The sequence below is a fragment of the Acanthopagrus latus genome, chromosome 11 (assembly GCF_904848185.1).
Source record: "Acanthopagrus latus isolate v.2019 chromosome 11, fAcaLat1.1, whole genome shotgun sequence".
Classification (NCBI taxonomy): Eukaryota; Metazoa; Chordata; class Actinopteri; order Spariformes; family Sparidae; genus Acanthopagrus; species Acanthopagrus latus.
The window spans coordinates 9,598,749-9,618,138 of record NC_051049.1 but is presented as its reverse complement, the minus strand read 5'-3'; the positions used below and the strand labels follow the sequence as shown (position 1 = coordinate 9,618,138).

Genomic DNA, 19,390 nt, shown 5'->3' with positions numbered 1-19,390 from the left:
TTTCAAGCATTTCTGAAAGATACTATCTGTAAATCAAGCCAAAAGGCAGCAGTATGTAAACAATCTGTAAACACATGTTCAGTAGTTTCTCCCTCACGATCACAAAAAGTAGCATCTGTTGTTTACATCAGGGACAAACGACACATATTGTCTTTTACAGGATCGTACCTATGTGCACTTTTGAAAGGAAACTATTTGATCCTATTTGGAATTATACTATTATATACTTAAGAGGCGAGAGAGTCTGCCTCCATGTTGTCTACACGAAGGTCAGGGAGATAAGAATCGATTAGGAAGAGACCATTGAACCACAGACACTAAAGGTGAATCAATCAGCTAACCGATAGTAACCTTTAAATGAAAGAGACAGAATACCACGGGAGAGACAGCTTTGTATGTTACATGTGTGTTAAAATAAAACTGGATGTTTTTTTTTTTTTCATTTTTGTTTTTTCTTGAGGCACAGCAGATTTGACAACCTAATCCCGTAAAAGTGTCATTTTATTGGCTTTGTTAGTGAGACATATTCCTGCGTCCCTCCCACCAATGAAGCAACGTCACAGCCATGTAAATGTGTGTGTGTGTGTGTGTTTGTGAGGGAGAGATCTGGCACATGGCTTATTGCAGATGGAGGACTCCTGCTGAGGTTTTGTCACAGTGCCCCCTCGCTGCAGATAATCAATAGGTCTGAAATACAAAACCTGATGAAACCCAGCCTCCGTGAAAATTGCACAGGGGGCTGGGGAGGGTGACTCGATTGTAAGGTTTGGACACACGGCCTCCTACCTCCTCCACCATCAGTGCCACACACACATGGTTTGCTTTGCGAGCCTTACGCCAACATTACGATGTGTGTTCCTATGGCAGGCCTTACAGCCCACTGTCGAAGATTTGAGATTGAGTATAAATTGTGATTTTAAAGCTGCTGTAATATTTGTCCCATATGTGTAAATGACGCTTGCTCAACAATTAATTTGCCAGGTGCTCCGATTCTGGCCTGTAGCCATTTTGGACCCCCCTCCACCTGGCCAGTGTACCCATGTGGGCCTCACATGGGTGAATGATGAGCTGGCAAAGGGGGCCCATAAAATCTTGCCTGCTGGCTCCATAAATGCCCCATGTTTGCTTTACCAATGCAGGCTGCTTCAAATGCCAAGATGGGCGGCAAGTAGGGCCCACATGTGCACTCAGGTTTGGAACCATCATGGGCTATTTTGTTCCTCCACTCGATGGCTCCAGAAGTCACTGCTCCCACCCAATAAAATAGTCTGGCACATAATGCTCAGTAAAAACGTATCTTGGTGTTTTTATGGTCCGTTTCTTTTTTGCAGATTAAACAAATGTGATGTAAAGTGTAAGTTAAGCCTTTTTCACATTTGCAGTTTACAGTTGCACAGTAAGGGTGTCATTTTGACCCTCTGTACTTGCCTACCTGCCTGCATCTAGTGCATGGTCAAAGGAAAAAAAAAACAAAAATATTACTTTCAGCATGTGTGCTGCTTCACACACCCACATACATACAAGATGGCCTCCAGGATTAGACAGTCTAGACCTGATGCTGTTTTGCAGGTGAGGGAAACTCAAAGTGTCATTGTACAGAACCCTTACTCCACAGTGACTGTTTATTTTGTTAAAACAATATTTTAAGTAAATTATTTCATTTTGACCATATGACATGTATGTGGTAGATTAAAAAATGGTGGCTAAATCACACTTGATACCATGCTGCCTATCTTTTAAAATTTTACTTTGAATGCTGTCAGGGCATAAAACTGATGATCTGTTGATCTTTACAAAACAAGACTTGGAAACTTGTAGTTATATCCTCCTGTGTCTTGTTGTCACTTTCCACTTCCTACTCACTTGAGCTCCCGGTGTTCTGTGACTGCCTGTCCACAGTCTGATTTTCCTTGTTAGCACTGCCTGGTTCCTAGTGTCACTCCACCTGCACCGCGTCCCCTCGTTTGTGTAGTTTGTATTTAAGCCAGTGTTGTTCCCCTCACTCTTCATTGGTATGTCTGTTTTTGGCTCTTGTGTTCCTGCTCATCTTACCTGTTCCTCTCAGTCCTGTGCTCTACCTTTGGCTTCCCATGCTCCATGTGTCACAGCACACTGGTTTGTTTAGTTTTACACTTGGTGATTTCTGTTTGGTTGTCTGAAATTTTACTGCTTTACTGTTTTGGACTTTTCTCTGCCTGCCATTTTGTCCTGATATGTTGGATTTCATTTGGCCAAGGTTGGCTAAACATGGGGGTCTCTACGTGTTTGGACGAACAGTTTTTGTTTGCATCTATCCTCCAACATCTCACGGTCACCTCTGTCACAAAGACACTTTAATGGCCTTTCTTGCTCACTGAGCTTGTTAGAGGATTATTGTCACCTCTGTCACTGATAGGACCTAAATCCTCACGTTCCTTCAGCCGTGTTTGTCACTCTTTCACCACAGCGGCTGCTGTTGCTCTCCGAGATTTTGTCACCTCTGTTTCTGGGTTATGTCCCATGAGGAAGGATTAGTGGTGAGCAAACTGACTTTGTGCTTCACCCCAGCTGGCTTTTTGGCCTTGCTGCTGTGGCTCACTTCACATGGCTGTATTGCCATGGTAACTTTGGTTGCACATGTAACCTGTGAGCCATCACATGCAAATAAAAGTCTGAATGCTCACCCAATTAACACTTTGGAGGGGTGATATTGTTATTTTTAGATGTTTAAAAAAAAGGAGTTTCGCATTGGACCATTATACTCTAAGGTCTTGTTCACACGTACCAAAACAAACTTTTTTCCCCCCTCATTTCAAAAATATTTGCGTCCAAACGGATCCATTGGTAACACACTGTAGTTCATATTCCAGGCCTATAGGTGGTACTTGAAATTCACCAAAAACGGAGAAGTACAGACAGTAGAAGGAGAAACCGAAAACAACCAGAGGAAGATGAAAATGGCTAGTTGATTATCCATAATCCTAAGAATTTATTTTGCCCTAGTAACCCTAATAGGCTCAATATCTTCTGCGGCACAAACCCAAGCACGTAGTCTGCCATTGTTGTTGTTATGAGATGTTGCAAGGTTAAGAGATTGAAGGCTAGAGGTTGATGGGTGGGGCGACGGCGTCATTGATATGCAAAGTATGCGGACTCGCTGTCCACACGAGAATGCGGCAGCGTTTGTATTTTTTTTCCATCCTGGGACCAGGTTTCAAAAAAGTGCGTTTACAGGCACTGCGTTTGCAGGTTCCATGTGGACAATTGGCCAAAATGATGCAAAACATGTGTGTTTGCACAGAAAAGTGTTACTATGTGGATGGCTTTTGTGCCAGTTTCTCCAATGCCATTCTCTGACTTATTACAGAGCTTCTACCAAACGATAGAAGGTGTTTATTTATTATCAGTAAAACCCTGTATTATGCCATTGGTGAATTTCTTTCTTTCACAGCTTTCCCGCAAGGGATCTTAGCGATAAATTGCACCTAATGTTGCCTTTAATGCAGCCTTGGAGAACATGAAGCTGTTCATGTGAGCAGAAAATCTTTTCATAGCCTCGATGTGACCATTAGATATTGTTTTCAATGAAAAGTACACCCACTGTGCCTGGATGAAGGAGCAGAGAGAAACATCAGATAGGTCTGACTATTCAAGTCGGGACCTTGGAGCCTGCTGTTGAGTGAGCTGTCATCGTGTGTGAGCTTTCTCAGCTCAGCACCAACAAAGTCTGATGAAATTATAAGCATTTAGGATTCACTATCTGCAGTTTGCCTCCACCAATCGTCTCTAGCCTTAGCAACAGAATCAGGCTCACTCTTGAGGGATATATTTGCTCATTTTTTATTCATCATAGTAGTTTCCTGTTTTTGAGAGATCGGATTGGTGTTAAATCAACTTTTCCTGTATTTTGCTATTTCAGGGAAAATAATTGGTCAGCAATTTTATTGAAAAGTAAGATTTTCTCTTTATTATTTCAGAAGCCTGAAGACAAATAATATGTATGTCACGGGGTGATCCAAAATTTGAGCCAAACTTTAAAATTCAAAGCCCATTAAAGGTGCATTATATAAGGCTTGTAGATGAAAACATTCACAGAAAGGTAAAAACATTTTTTTGTCTTGTCTTTCAAAAATAGTTTGCAAGCTAACTGGCTCCCAGATGGTTAGCTGCATGGCTAACTGAGCTAACTTGCTAATCCCCGCTACAGTTAGCAACATTCAACAGTTGCTGCCCGTATTTGTGTTGAGTATGAATTCGACAGGGGGCGAGTTCTTACACATTGCACCTTTTAAGTATCCTTCGAATTGGCATAACAGTTTTTTTCAAGCAGACATGTCAAACATTTGCTTGTTCCAGCTTTTTATATGAAAGGATTTCCTGCAAAGGAAGCACTTTAACAGTGTCATGTTGGGCTCTGGGAGATTGTGATGGGTATTTTCAAAATTTTTGACATCTTTGGACAATTAAATAAAATAAAAACAATTCACCAAATAATTGCAAAAATAATTGGCAGGTTAAAAGATAATGACAATGGTTGTATTGTTGACTATATTGACAGGTAAATAAGCAGATGCTTCAGGAGGTAAAACTGTCACTACGGTCTATTCCAGAGTTTATGAGCTGTGGACACTTGTGCAGATCATTCTAATGAGTCGGGTGATTTATAGTCATGCTGCTGTCAGGGGAGGGACACGGCATTCGGGCTGGGGCAGCACATGACAAACTGTCTGCACTTGCTCTGCGACTTTACTGGACTTTTTTGTGTAGTTTAGTTTCATGAAGAAGATGTCTGTCTGGAAAGTTGAAACTTTCTGGGACTTCTGGGGAGTCAGTCGATGTGGTGACTGGTGGTGAAGAAAATAGATCTGACTCTTGTGAAGTTTGGTTCTTGGAAGTTGTACCTATTACAAGTGTCATTTTGGGACAAAACAGTAGTTCATGGTAGCTGTAGTTAATGATTGTAACACAAGCTCTGCCTGAAGCCACAGAGAACATCCTCTGTAAATTATGTTGGAAATTAGAATGACATGACGCTGCTTAGTGGTCATAAATCATTTGGTTTAGGAAGACAACAGTTGGCGTTCTTTGGGGTCCAACTAATTTTAATAAAGCAGGAAATGGGCAGAAACGTGAGGCACATCTGTCGGCTGCTGCAGCAATTAACACAGGATCCTGAGTTGCGCTGCCTTTTTCTGGCAGAGCTCCGCACTCATCTCCATGTTGAAATTTTCTGCTCCAGTTTTGAGTGAGGTTCGCTAATTAAATCATTAAAAAGCAGAGCATTTGCACAATATGCTCCGCTGCCTTCATTACAAAGCACGATTGCTTGTAATTTATTCACTCACAATGAGGGAGCGTCACATTTGATTTGCTGTCTGTTCCTCTGTTTGTGTAATCACGGAGAGAATTCACTTTCCACTAGGTGTTGTGTTGCTCTTCCAGGCAGTGGATAGGTGGACACGCATGCTTTCTCTGCTCTAAATGACCGAAAGATTGATGGATGACTGGAGGATAATGAAACTCGGGGTTTACTTTGCGTTGTGTCAAAGAGACTGGGGTTTCAAATATTGGTTTAAATCATTCAGTCTTGTTATGCTTGAAAACGCAGTTGTATGCCCACTCCTGTATTGTATAGCTGAACACAGCACGGAAGAACTGCAATTCTGTTGTTCCCCAGGGGGCTTTGCATCCCTTTGCTATGTGCAGCATCGCGATGGGCAGGATTTATGAAGTGTGGCTGCTTCCACTTCATGCTCCAGCAGTCAGAATCCCTGCTCACTCATGATGTGGTTGGAGGCCCACAGGACATGCCTCGCTCAACCCCTCTCAGCCCGCAGCCTCGCTACCAAAACCGCATGCCTGGCTTCTGATATCTGAGCAAGGAAGTGGGCCTGTAGAAATGACCGGAGCACCAGCGGGTGCCCACTGGAGACTGCAAAGAGAAGCGAGAGCGTATCATTTTACGGGGAGGTCATGGGGAATTGTCATGAAGAATAGCAGGGGTCTTATGGTTGAGGGAGTTTCAGGTTCTTGTTAGAGCGTGAACTAGAACAACAGAAGGGAAATTAGCTGGATTAAAGCAGTGACATTCTGTTGTTTTTAGAAGGTATTAGATATTAATGACATTCACAACTACACAAGAAGCGCCAGATAGACACATTCTTCGGTTTCTTTGAAGTCCTCCACATCGCTCTTTTCACCTCTCCACAGCTCGAGCCGTCTAGATGAGGAGGAGAACTAATCCTCACGCTCTGTATTCCAGCAGGCTAGCTCCAGCTGCACGCATGACCCCGCCTCCCATCCTCTTAATCTCTTTGTCTCACTTTATTCACAGCAACACACCTTGTGAAGATGAGCAGCCAAGGATCAGAGCAGCACTTCACAGACCCTCCTCCTCCTTGTTCTCGCACCAGTACTTGGTGTCAGATGGAGCAGATAACTTGTAAGTGCAGACTTTATTTACCTGCTGCAGTCTAGCTCGGCATGATTATAAGCCAGGTTTACCTCCAAGAGAAGCTGAATCTGAATTTACAGTCTCTTGTCGGACCACACCAGAGGTACAAGTGGGGTTAAAGGTCAATTCTCAGGTACATCAGGATTTTCTCCCAGAGAATATTTCTCAATGCCGATCAGTCAGTAAATGGAAATTTAGATTTGAACTTGATTGCCATTATTATGATGGTGAAATGTAACAGAATTATTACATTCTAAGAATGGCTTCTGGCAAACGTAATAGAAGTCTATTTGTTTATTTTAATAATGGATGATTATAAATATGCTATATTTTAAACTAGCAAGTACACAAGTGAGCAAAAAATAAATCATGTATAGCAATAAAATATTTAGATGCATCAACAATTGTTTTATAACCACATTGTAGCCTTCTGAATTGAATCGAAAACAAATAATATACAATATTTAGCTTGTCTTAGCAGCAACCTTACGCATATTCTTTTAATTATTCACTCACTTTCCCTTTACTCATGCCCAAAGGTATTTTCTGTTTTGTTACACCGTGGATGGAGTTTGAGGAAGAGGTCACAGGAAGAAAAATGAAAACTTTATGTGAGAGAAAGTGAGTGATAGAAACCAAGAGAGAAACAGACTCAAACTCACAACAGACTGAAAAGGTGAAGGCTGCTGCAGAACCCCTGAAGTTTAGAGCTTTTAGCTGCAGTATAAACATACAGCAGCAAGTCAGTCCATCACAAGGAGAACTAATGCTGGTTTGTTGTGGTTGTCACACTGTCATAATGCAAAAAAACTACATAAAGCTCAATTGAGCAGAGAGAAATTAATTCTGTTGAAAAGTGTGGCCAAATAGGAAGATACTTACCTCAGGAGACCAAAACAAACTTAAGAGGAAAGCCTGACAAACAAAATTAAACATGACAAATGAATGCCAATAATGCTTTGTGTTTGCTAAATAGGCAACATGTTAACAAATTAACATGTCAGACATAAAATATGACTAAGGTCTAGCGTGCCACGGTGGCTCAGGTGGGAGAACATGCACCCTGCATACAGAGGCTGTGTCCTCGCTGCAGCGGCCCAGGTTTTGAGTCCGACCTGTGACCCTGTGCCGCATGTCATTCCCACTTTGTCTTTTAGCCCGATTCCTGCCAACTGTTGTATTGAATAAAGCCATTAAAACTCTAAAACAATTGCATATGCTAAGTGGACCCCCTAAAAAAAAACAATGAATACAGGTTTATTATGACATTTCAGGCAAAATGTCATGAATATCAATGAAAAAAATGTCACTTTGGTTCCATGTGTACAGTAAACATAAATACTAGATAAATTACCTAATCAGAGGAGCACAAACTAGATTAGATAAGAGAGCTTTAGCGAAGTGGGGGAAACTTACCACCAAATGAGCTCATGTGAACAACGGAATAATTCAGATATTGCATCCACAGCACACAACAAATAAATAAACAGATAACACCATAATAAGCCATCCGAAATCCTGATTTACAAAAGAAAGGGGCTATGGATGGAGACAGCATCTAAAAGTGTTCATTCAAAAATCTGACCACTGCCAGAACAAAAGCCTCCTGAGTTGCTCAGTATAACACTGAGGCATCATTAGCATTCACAGAATGAGCTGCAGACTTAAAAGCACTGTGTAATGGATGGCCTTCAAAATACAGAACAGTTTTTTAGTTTGGCCCTTGTTCTGTTTTCCACAGTGAGTCCAAGGTACCTCATGATTGTTTTTATCCGTTTTTAATCATCCACAGGGGCCCATACAATAGGACACAAGCTAAGACTCAGAGTAGACTCAGAGTAGAGACAGAGGGGTTGGCAGGAAAAACAAGATTAAATGATAAACTGGTCCAGAAGTCCAAAAATCCCAATGCAAACAACAAAAGGAAGGCAAAGGTCCTAGACAGAAATACAGAGCTAAGGACAAACTAGAAGCAATGGAGAATAAAGCAAGAACACAGACGAAACATGAGGGCAGAGTAACAGGCACAGGTACACAGGAGACACAGATGGACAAACAGTAAGTAAGGCAGACAGGCATAAATACACAATGGGTGATAAACAAATGGAACACAGGTATACACAGAAAAAGGGCAAGACAGACAGACAAAGACGGGAAGTAGAAAGTATGACATGACACATGAGGACAAAACGCTGCATTCAATTGCACTTGGAACTCACAAACTACAAAAAAAACGACCCACCCGTCATGGAAAATTTCAACGTAATGTTCATCCAAGTCAGAGTTCCAAGTTGGAGCCTGACTTCTCCGACATAAACACACATGTAATCATGAGCATGGCAGGGCACAATTGCCTTTTATCCTCTCATCACTTTACCCTTCATGTCGTGTTTGTGTTGTGGAACATGCTGTGACAACAACTTTGTAGTCGCCACTTCTATTCTGTTGATTTTATGCTTGATAGAAGTCTTTGTGAGCATGCAGCTGGAGAGCATGCTCCTCTTCCTGTCACTTCTTAGGTGCCCTAATCTGTTAAATCAGCTGCTGCTGTCGCTTGTGAAGTTCACTGTCTTGCCAAACATTCATTTGCTGTGGGCATCCATGCTTTCCTGAGCAAAATGCACCGAGACGGATTTATGTCTGGAATACCGACTTAGCGTTGGACTTGCAATGTATTGCAGCATAATCTAAAAAAAAAAAAACTGGAAAACAACAAACCAAAAATCCCCAACCATTACAGAAGAAGAACGTAAGATGTACACATGTAAGTAGCCATTTAGGATAAGAAGAAATAATATTATTACTGTGACGTTAAAAAAGAAAAACTAGAGGAAGTTACATCAACTTATTTCACTATGGTTTATTTTGCATCATCGTATAGCTTAAAGAATTCAGGGACAAGTGAGTTGAATTGTTTTTTTAAAGCACAAGGCTGTTATTCACACATAAAGTAGATAATGATGTTAGAGACAGGTGAGTGAGCCATGGGGACATAAAGACTATAATAGAGCAGAATATTAGCCTGCTTTGTTGAGGTCATGTCTCTGCATTACAGTACCTGCCACAGAGCGAGCTCAGGGACAAGTGTGTAAACCCCTTCTGTTGTGATGGCACACACACCTGAACATAGAGGAGGACTACCTACTTTAACCGCTGCAAATTGTTTCTACAGCAATTAAAAAAGATGGCACCTTCAATTAGGAGCTCTCATTCTCATTACAGCTTGTTGTTTCTTCCTGGAGGTGACAGACAGCAGTGGCAAGCACCTGCTGCGTGCTGGGTTTGTGTATGTGTAGGTGTGTGTATACAGACAGGGTCAAGTGTGTTGCTTTGGCAGAGGTGTGTATATGTACGCGTCGCTGTGAGTGTCAGGTGATGCTATAGAGTGAAACAATCAGGGGATGTGCATGTGCGTTGATGGGGTAAGATGTACTGTTTTGCTTGCACAGCACAGTTTGTGTGTTTGTGTATGTAGAGGTGTTTAGCTGCGGTCAGACTGGCTGCCTCTCTAATCTGTGCAGACAGCTTTGTAATTGGAGCACTGGATGAAAGGGAGGGGGGGGGGGGTCTGAGCAGCAGCTGATGGTACACCCACAGTCTGAAAGATGGAGAAATAATAGAGGTGGAGGATGGGTGCACGTGTGTTTTTTTCTGCAGGGATGTGGGGGAGTGGTTGGAGTTGAGAGGACTGGCGACAGAATTCCTGGGGATCAGGGTCCTTGGTCCTTCACTGCGGCAACAGCATCATTGTCTGGGTCGATTCACTCGACCCCCGCCTGTTCACCCACTCAATCTGGTCAAAACCAATTGAGTGCATTTCTGAATGGATTCCAATGGCAGCCGTAAGAGCTGGCCCGATTTTCATTTCAATGCATTTCAAACGCATTTCAAACAGTTTCACTTTCAATTCCCCTCCCATCCTGGTCCCCGCCATAATGTGGTCCTCTCCTCTTGTCCCAGCCTCCTCCCCTGAGTACACCCACCGCACAGGGGATGAACTCACCAGACAGGTGCCATACTGCTCAGAATGACAATTTGCCTTTTGGAAATCAGCCTCTGGCTCCATTGTGTTCCCTGAAATTGAGTTAGCCCATCAGCAGACACTCAACAACTCCCTCCTGTCCCCTCCTCCTCCCGCCCCCTCTCCTCTCTCTCCTCTCTGTCTCTGTCAGGTCCTTTAATGTTAAAGCTAGCCGGGGAGAGTGCTTCCATTTGAACATGTTCACAAAAGAAGCGCATTTTAATTTGGAAGAGCATTTCATATGATGCAATTGTCAGGGAGACATCTGTCATAAAGCCTGTAATAAAAAGAGTGGACTGTATGCAAGTGAGCAGGCGGCAGTATTCATTTTCAAGCATACAAATGATATCAGTGCAGTCTGATTGCCTGTTTTTATATGACACTGCATAGACAGATAGTGCTGGGGGAAAAAAAACAGCCATCTTTCTCCAATAAAAAAAGAAAAGAAATGATGCCACACAATCTCCAGCACTGTTCTGTAGCTAAAAAGAGCATCCCATTGACTTCTCATGCAACTACTGACTAGCAGCAACTCTTGAGACATTCTTAGTGTATTGTAGGCAACCAGACGTGTTGCCTGCGACACAGCATTTAGAATACCCATGACCTGGATGACTAAGAACCTTTATCAGACATCTTGAAACATTATTTATGATCAGGTCAGGCAGTGTGCAAAGATTTGCTAGTTGGCCAACACAGAGGGTCCTTGGTAAAGCCTAATTAACTCCAGCAGCAAAAAGAAAATGAGTCATCCATCAGGAGGAGTGGTTGAAAGATCCATCCATCGCCAGTCATCCTGCAGAACATAACAGAGATTTACTGTATTGCACAAGTAGCACAACTAACCTAGTTATTGATGCAGCGAGGGCTGACTGTAGTCCAGCGATGACAGTAAGTGCAAAGGCGGCAGTCCATTAACTTAATTGCTTCACCAAACAGAACACTTTTTACATCAGATATGGTTTCTTGTAAACACTGGCTGCGTGTCTGAATACCAAACAGTGACAGAAAAGCATACAGCATAATATTAATGTGGCTATTAGATAGTCACATTAAAGGCTTTGTATCTCTCTTTGTAAAGACGGGGTCAGGTTGCTTAATGGAGTTTTGCTGCTGTCAGTCATTACAAGGCAGAACAAAGAGTTTATCCGAAATTTTATCTTTGATCACAGTAATGCACAACTCATTTACAGAACATGAAGATACAAATGGCCTTTGTGAGAATAATCAGAAGGATATTCTTCAGGGAATATAGCAAATTTTGTAGTGAGGGAAATGTACAATCAGGACACACACTGTTCCACCGGCTCAGTTGACTAAATGTACATGTACGCTGTTCATTTTTTTTTTTTTTTGCATTTATTTAAAGTAAAACTGAGGTATTTATTTTATTAATTGAACACAGCAATTCTTATTTGGGTTATAAATTTGTGGAAGTCAACTGAAGTCGGCTCTAATCAAGTCTCAGTCAACATAATTACATACTCTACCAATTACTCTGCATTAAACTGCAGCTCTGCAACACCCGCTGGTATGGATTTTTTTTGTCTGATGCAATTCAGCTCTCCTCACTAAGTAGTAACCTGTGTTTTGAGTTTTTTTTTTTTTTTTTTTTTTTGAAGTCTGCTTTCTAAATGAGGATGGGAGAGGATTTTATAAGTGCCGACATCAAAAGGGTCTGGACTAGAAAAATGTAATCTATAATGTGAGTGCCACATTGCTTGTCTTCTACTTTCAACAGTTTGTGTGTGTGTGTGTGTGTGCGTGCGTGCGCAGAGTCTTTTTGCCTTGTGTTGAAACCAGTTGGCTGTGCGTTTCAAAATGTGCAGCGAAAATATTGTTGTGGCAGTTTGACCTTCATAGTCTCTCCTCTATACATATATCTGCCATATAGCCTCACACCTGAGTACTATATATATCGTGTACTTACTCACAAGACTACGGGTGATTTTATATCTAACCCGTTTGGATCTGTTAAAACGGACCCTGGTGCATTTTTCCTTATTTGTGCAGTTTGCTTGTGCTGGTGTGAACGCTGTCAATCGGACACTAGTGTGGTTTGTGGTTTGTGGTATTAGTTCATTAAAGTCCATTAAAAAAGGGTGTGACAGCGATCTCAGTAGTAATAGACAGTAATAAACCCAGAATCATTACCACACAAGACACCTCCTTTTCATCTTGTGTCTAGCTGTTAGTCATTATTCATACATTCTGGTCGATTTGCAGTCCAATACTTCCAATAATGCTTATAATGAGTTATTACTCTGTGAGCTATGAACTGTGAATACAGCCCAAGAGTCTTTATCTACCCCTGCAACTCTGTGAGGCTGCACTTCGACAAAGACTAACATCCTTACATGCTCACAATGAAGATTTGTAACATCTCAGTGTAAGCATTGTCTTTGTTATGGTTAAGCCTCTTTTTGTAGTTAGTATGCAAAAAGCTCCTTAGTGCCACAGAGACTTCAAGGAAGGCTGTTAGTTCACAGGTGAACTTTGGACCTGATGGTGGTGCCAGATGTAAAGTTAACTGATCACCAAAGTTGTTTGTGGCACATTAATTTCAGTACAGAGTCATCACAATGTTTCAATAGGATTTGCAGACAGACAAACATTTCCATCCCCAGAGCCTCAGTGGCGATTAGAAATAAATTATGCACGGCTGGAAAAACCCACAGATCTGCGTGTGCTTCATATCCAATCCATAAAAAGAGAATAAAAGCTATTTCATGCAGGCATGAATATTTATCTCGTTAGGTCTTATTAAATAGACTCACATTGTGTATGTAGATTTACACCTGATGCACGATTATTATTTATTTTTTAATGCTGAGATCTTTGAATGATGTATCAATCATCACTAAATCAGTGATCAACAAAATTCATTGACAAACCTTTTGAAAGATGATTAGTCATGTCATTTATTCATCGGGCAAAGCTGTGGATTTTTTTTTTCCAGCTTCTTAAATGTTGCTGCTTTTTGTGCTTTCCTGTCAAACTAAATATGTTTAGTTTTGGATTGTCTGTCATTGCAGATTGTTGGTCAGAGAAGACAAACAACTAGATGATTATAGTACCATTTGTTTGTGTAAAATAGTGATGGGATTTTTTTTCATTTTCTTGACATTTTCAATCGAATTTAGGTTTAGATTTTGGCTGGTGACCTCGTCATTCTTTCCTCGTTTCCTGTCTGCCCCTTTACCTAACTATGTACAACTATGGATATTTACAGGCTTGATATCACCAAATGTATGATGTTGCTTATTGTTGGATGGTCTTGGCACACATTGAAGCATCACATCTTCTGTATGTTCTTACTTGTGTAACAGTTCAAATAGCTTTTTTCGTAAAATGTTCTCCCTCTGCACAGTGAATGATCTGCATCGACGTGAGCTCCATCAGTGTCTCCCGCAATCCAACATATTATTGTTATTGTCTCAGACAGTATTATCTTATACGAGCCCCCTCAGGCACATTTTCAAAACTGGATAATTGTATTTTTCTGCTTTGTTTACATTTCAGATTTTTCTTCCAGTATGCAGGTGCTAGAATCCGAATGCAATTACCGGAGAAGTGAATGGGAATGCTCTAGACCAAAGTAATACATCAATGTCATGCAGGACTGAGATCTGCTGGTGAAATATGATTTTCTCTCTATCTGTAGAAATAAGTTCCCAACTCAGTAAAATGAAAATAAACTGCTATATTCGCCAGCCACGGCCCATTTACCAGATGGTGGATGTGGACGGTGAGTAAATTGATGAAAAAAGGAGAAATAACTTGATGTACCTCACATCTACAGGAAGTAGTGAAGAATATTCTTGGTCCGCGGGAAGGCAACGACATTACAGATGGATCTGGAACTCCAGGACTCCATGTTCCTTACTAGGGAATAAGATTATAAAAGAAAAAAAAAATCAGATTTGCAGTTTCATCTCTCCAGTGACTCTGCTTCTTGCAATAGTTCAGAGGGAAGCGAGTTTGTATGCATGTTTTAATATTAAAACCAGCTTGCTAACACTTGAATGGTCTTGCTGTAACACAGGAAAAGGTTTTAAACTGCAATGATGATAGCAGTGGCAATAACATTTTGTGAAACTCCTGTAGTGCAGAGAAAAGGGCATGTACCTCTGTTGTAAAGAGCAGGATAGTGTCTTTCTCTCTCGCTCAGTCTCATCTTTGCTGTGAGAATCCACTAGCACCAAAACGCCATAAAAACAGTAACTACCTAACGGCATACATTTTATTATGTTGATGTTCAGTGAACAATGTCACATAATTGGAGCTCAGAGGAAAGTAATGGCCTTTTTTGTGCAATTTTTGGCTCATGGCTCTCATATCTTCTCTACATCACTCCGACCACAGACCATTTCCTTTTGCTCATGTACAACCTGTAAAACCTTACGAGGGCCAGTAACCAAAATGGGGCTCACTTTACTGAGACATAGTGAAAATCACATTTAGGAGCTGTCCATTCCAGCATGTACAGTTTCGTTGTCCTCATGTGTTGGTTTATTTCAAGCAACATACCTTTTTTTGTTCATGCTGAAAAACACCTTGAAGATACATTATTTCCCAGAATAGCTCCTTATTCTGTGAAACAGACTGAGGTGTTCACAAATACAACAGCAGCATTGCAGACAGGAAGGTAATTGAAATTCTCTGCAAAAGCAGTCACGTACCGATAGGTGGGATTTTATTATCACACCTACTTTTAAAAGTATTTCTACTTTATTAGACGGTAAAAGAAGAGAACTGATGAAAAAGAGAGAGGAGATGGAGGATGACCCCTGTACTCAAAGCCTGTGGTACCCTTACTTTAAACATTATTTCATACTTATGAGCCTCATCCATATGCTCATTTGTATTCAGTTTGTAGTTTATGCTGTGTAGTCTGGTCCAGGGTTTTAAAATAGCACCCAAATTCAGTTGATTTTGTGAAGTAGCGGGCAGATTTGCTCAACTCACCATCCACAAGGTTGGTCAATAAAAGTAGTTTCACAGAGCGATTTTTAAAATCTTACAAAACAGATTGAATCACGAGTCTGCATGTTTCACTCCGACTCTTGAAAGCATGTTGCTTTAACAAGGAGACACAGAAAAGCAATGTGGCGTTATATCACAAGGGCTAAGAGGTTTCATAGAAAACCTTCATAAAAGAGACAGGTCAAAGAGAGACTGAGAAAACAGACAGTGAAGAGTCCCATGAGAGGTAGGTTAACAAGGAGACAAGCCAGACTATGTTCTGTTCGGTTTGTCATCAAAATGCTTGGAAAGCCAGTAAGAAATATAATAGTTTCATTATTTGCACTCAAAATCTAAAATTGGGAGCCATTAAGGACAGTGGCTCATCCAAATGCCACATGCCCAATATTATAGATCTGTTTTTTCACATGCAGGTACATGCTGCCAGCTGAAAGAAGAAAGTAGCTGGTAAAAAAAAAAAAATGTGTGGCTAGATTTTGGAATCTATCATTTAGAGTGACAGAAGGCCAAAAACATATTTTTGAACTCTGTTCTTTCTTTCTTTCTTTCTTTCTTTCTTTCTTTCTTTCTATTGGTGTTTTTTTATTTGTCTTTTGATTATTGCTAAATATTTAGCCTTTGAATTGTTAATAGAACATTCATATCCATCTTAACCCAAGTTAATGTTCTTTTTTCCCTCTGTCTAACGGAGCCAAACCCAAAGATAGGCAGCATGCTTGTGTTAATATGCCAATCCTCCCTGGCACTACAATAATATTTTTCATTTCTGCTTGAAAAAATGTCGATTTTTCTGTCGATTAACCAGTCAGATAATCAAGTAATATTATAAGCATTAGACCTGAAACAGCAATTCATTGATAACATCGATTACCTCACAGAAACAGTCCTTCACAGCACCATACGTTGTCTGCGCAGTCACGTTGTCATTGATTCCTCCAATAATTATGAAGTAAGCTGAGCTGCAGGGCTATTTCTACAGCAGCAGGATTTAAAGAAAGCACAGGAAAGCCAGTTTTAGGCTTTTCTTTGCTGTTCATCTACTTTCTCCTCTCTAACTCTTTCTCTCACTCATACATAACATACACACCTTCAGGGAAAAGCTGTTGTGATTGTTTTGTGGACCATTCAGCATGCTCAAAACAATGTATTTTACATTTATAGTGCTTTATGAATTAAACTTTCTTGAAAAAACAATGGCTACAAAAGATTATCAACAATATTTAAGGTAAAGGCAACAAATAATGAATTGAAAATATCTGAATTCTGTTGAGGGTGGTGGAAGTGATTCTAACCATAGCAATAACTGCCATTTCTTAAAGTCACCATGTGTAGGAGTTGAAAGTTCCTCAACATGACGCCCTCGAGTGGTAGCACAGAAAATGGCACTCTGGTTGTCGTTGTTCCCGGTTTTAAACAATGGCATATACCCATTACATTATTTGACCCCCGCCGTCATTTTGTGATAACGGACACTACAGTTACACACTGCTGGCAGCAGGGTTGCAGCACAAGGCAGCGGGAGTCACATTTCCACTTGTAAGGTGATGAGACTGACGAGAATTGACTGACAGGACAATGGTGCAGGATTCATGGCCAAAGTGAAAAGCAAGACCCTGTTTGGCAGTATGTTGGATTAAACCCACTGCTTACAGGGAACTTGATCATGGTAATGAGGTAAAAGTAAGTTACCTCACTGAGAAGTTGGTGCGCAGCCTGTCGCCTGCTGGCTGCTCTTCATGTTACAGCTCCTTCTTGTTCCATTACTCTCAAAGACTTCTCCCTGACATATATCAATCTGATCCACTTTAAAAAAAAATGCAGAAAATGACTAATTTCTTATAAACGGTATCGGTAAATGTTAAACTCACTGAACACATCGCACTTCCTGTGACTAACCCACTTCAAAAAGTCAACATGTGCTGTATTTTGCCAGTTAAATGCTTTTAATGTCAAGCTGCGACACAAGTAAATATTTTGCTTGCATTAACAATAAAACGCTGGCATACGAGGGATTACCGTAGTTGTCACAAGCTTACCGGTGGTAACCCCAGTAGTTTGCAAATGCACGCTACCACCTGATAAAACGAATTGCATGGTCCTACATCCATCTGAATATTTTCAAAGATGGTACAATGACATAATACACACGTAAGCTATCAGGAGTGTAATCTCATTGTTCTCTTTTGTTTTTTTCTCCCTCTGTAAACTGTAAACTTTGAACCGTGTTAATGATTTAACTATTGTGAATGTGGTCACACATTGCATAAAGGAATAGAAGATGACATCCATCAAACATTAATCAAGAATCGATTGTGTAATGGCATCAGAACATCAGTAGAAAAACTCAACTCCCACCCAGGCTGTGCCTTTCTTTTACTCCTCATGTGCACAAGGGCATTGCACTGCTTTTGAACTGTGTTCAGAATGTGATGTATTAAAGCACTTGAGTTAGAGGAGTTTGATCATGGATGTATATATGCAGTTTGATGTTGCTAGTGTGAGTATCTTTTCTTTAGCTGCAGATGCATACATATCAAGGGCAGTGGTAGTGTTGCCAAGCAAACGGTAGCTGTGTCACGGCCCATGTTCATCGGCCGTCTGGTTCATTCAGAAAAGCACATATGTAGACACATATCAGAAGTACAAGATTATGATGACAAACATGGTTTTATCAGTTGTTCTGAATTGATCTGAATATTGGCAATGCATGTACAGCGTGTGTGTGTGTGTGTGTGTGTGCTTGAGAGAGGATCATGAGCATCAGATATAGTGAGATAAAAGAGGAAAGACAAGAAAAAAAAGCATGTTTCATACATCCTTAATTGTCTTCCTCTGCCAACATCAAACAGAGCAGTTCACGGTATGTGAGATGGCATCTTGAAAGAAACTCATCAATAATTTCAAATGCAGCTCAACATTGTGCCGCGGACAGCTGACTAAATAAATAAATAAATGAGATTGAGGTAACGTGATGAGGGGATGGACAGAGAAGCAGACAAAGGAGTCAGTCTGGTCAGTCAGCGAGAATTAAACCAAAGACAACAGAGAGATAAGCTAACGATGGATGTGAGCAATCAATTATATATTCTGATCTCTCACTTGAACTCAGCTAAGCAACACTATGTGTTATTTCCTATAACTCAAACAGATATGGTGTGGTTTTCTTCTTTCACCCAATTGGAAACTCTTGTTCAAAGCAACAATTTGTTTAATTACCCCCGGCGGTGGAGCCAATTAAGAATTTAAACTCGATTAAGTCTTAAGTGTGACTTTTTTACTTGAAGTCAGATAATGATGTGGCTCAGACAGGAGCCCCTGTGGTGAGTGGAGTCATTCACATGGGGGACTGCCTATGCGTTTAATTACTCTCTACTGCTTTAAAAAGCAGTCAGAGGAAACTAAATCTCGATATATTTTTCACGTTTTTCATACTCAGATCATACTTCAAGAAACAATGACAGTACTTGTGACAGAACTGCCATGAATAGATTTTAATCTGTTTTTGTGTGTGAGCCTAAGGTGTGTGTGTCAAAAAAGTCACTTTCAAGTCGCTGTTACAGCAGCACCCCTCTGAACCTGCAGTGTCTGATTCCCGTCTGTGTAGCTGCACCATCAGGCTGATTCTACATTCAGTCTTCTGCCAAGAGCTACATCGCATTGCAGCTGTCTTGTGGCAGTTTCAAACAACTGATTTCAAGTGGCACCAATCAGCCACTTCATCAACTCTTTTAATGATAAATGAGACATTATGTTATGCTAGTATAGGGCTGCAGCCACTGACACATTTTACTTGCCAGCAAATGAAAAGCTGCTACTCTGGTTGTGCAAGGCTAATGGACTTCTGGCAACTTGTCTGCAGAGTTGCTGCCAGTCTGTGTATATACATTATAATATTAGTATGAATTATTCTAATGAGCTGCTTTTGCTTTGTGCACCACCTTTAATCGGAT

The 19,390-nt window shown here is 40.8% G+C and overlaps 1 protein-coding gene across 2 annotated transcripts in view; it reads left to right on the top strand.

The window, feature by feature from the left end:
* Nucleotides 1-19,390, top strand: part of ncanb (neurocan b) — a 185,907-nt gene that overhangs the window by 684 nt on the left and 165,833 nt on the right. For both annotated transcript variants that reach the window (XM_037113662.1, XM_037113661.1), the window contains exon 2: nucleotides 6,314-6,421. The gene's annotated coding sequence lies outside the window, so the exon portion shown is untranslated. The remainder of the gene's footprint in view (nucleotides 1-6,313; nucleotides 6,422-19,390) is intronic.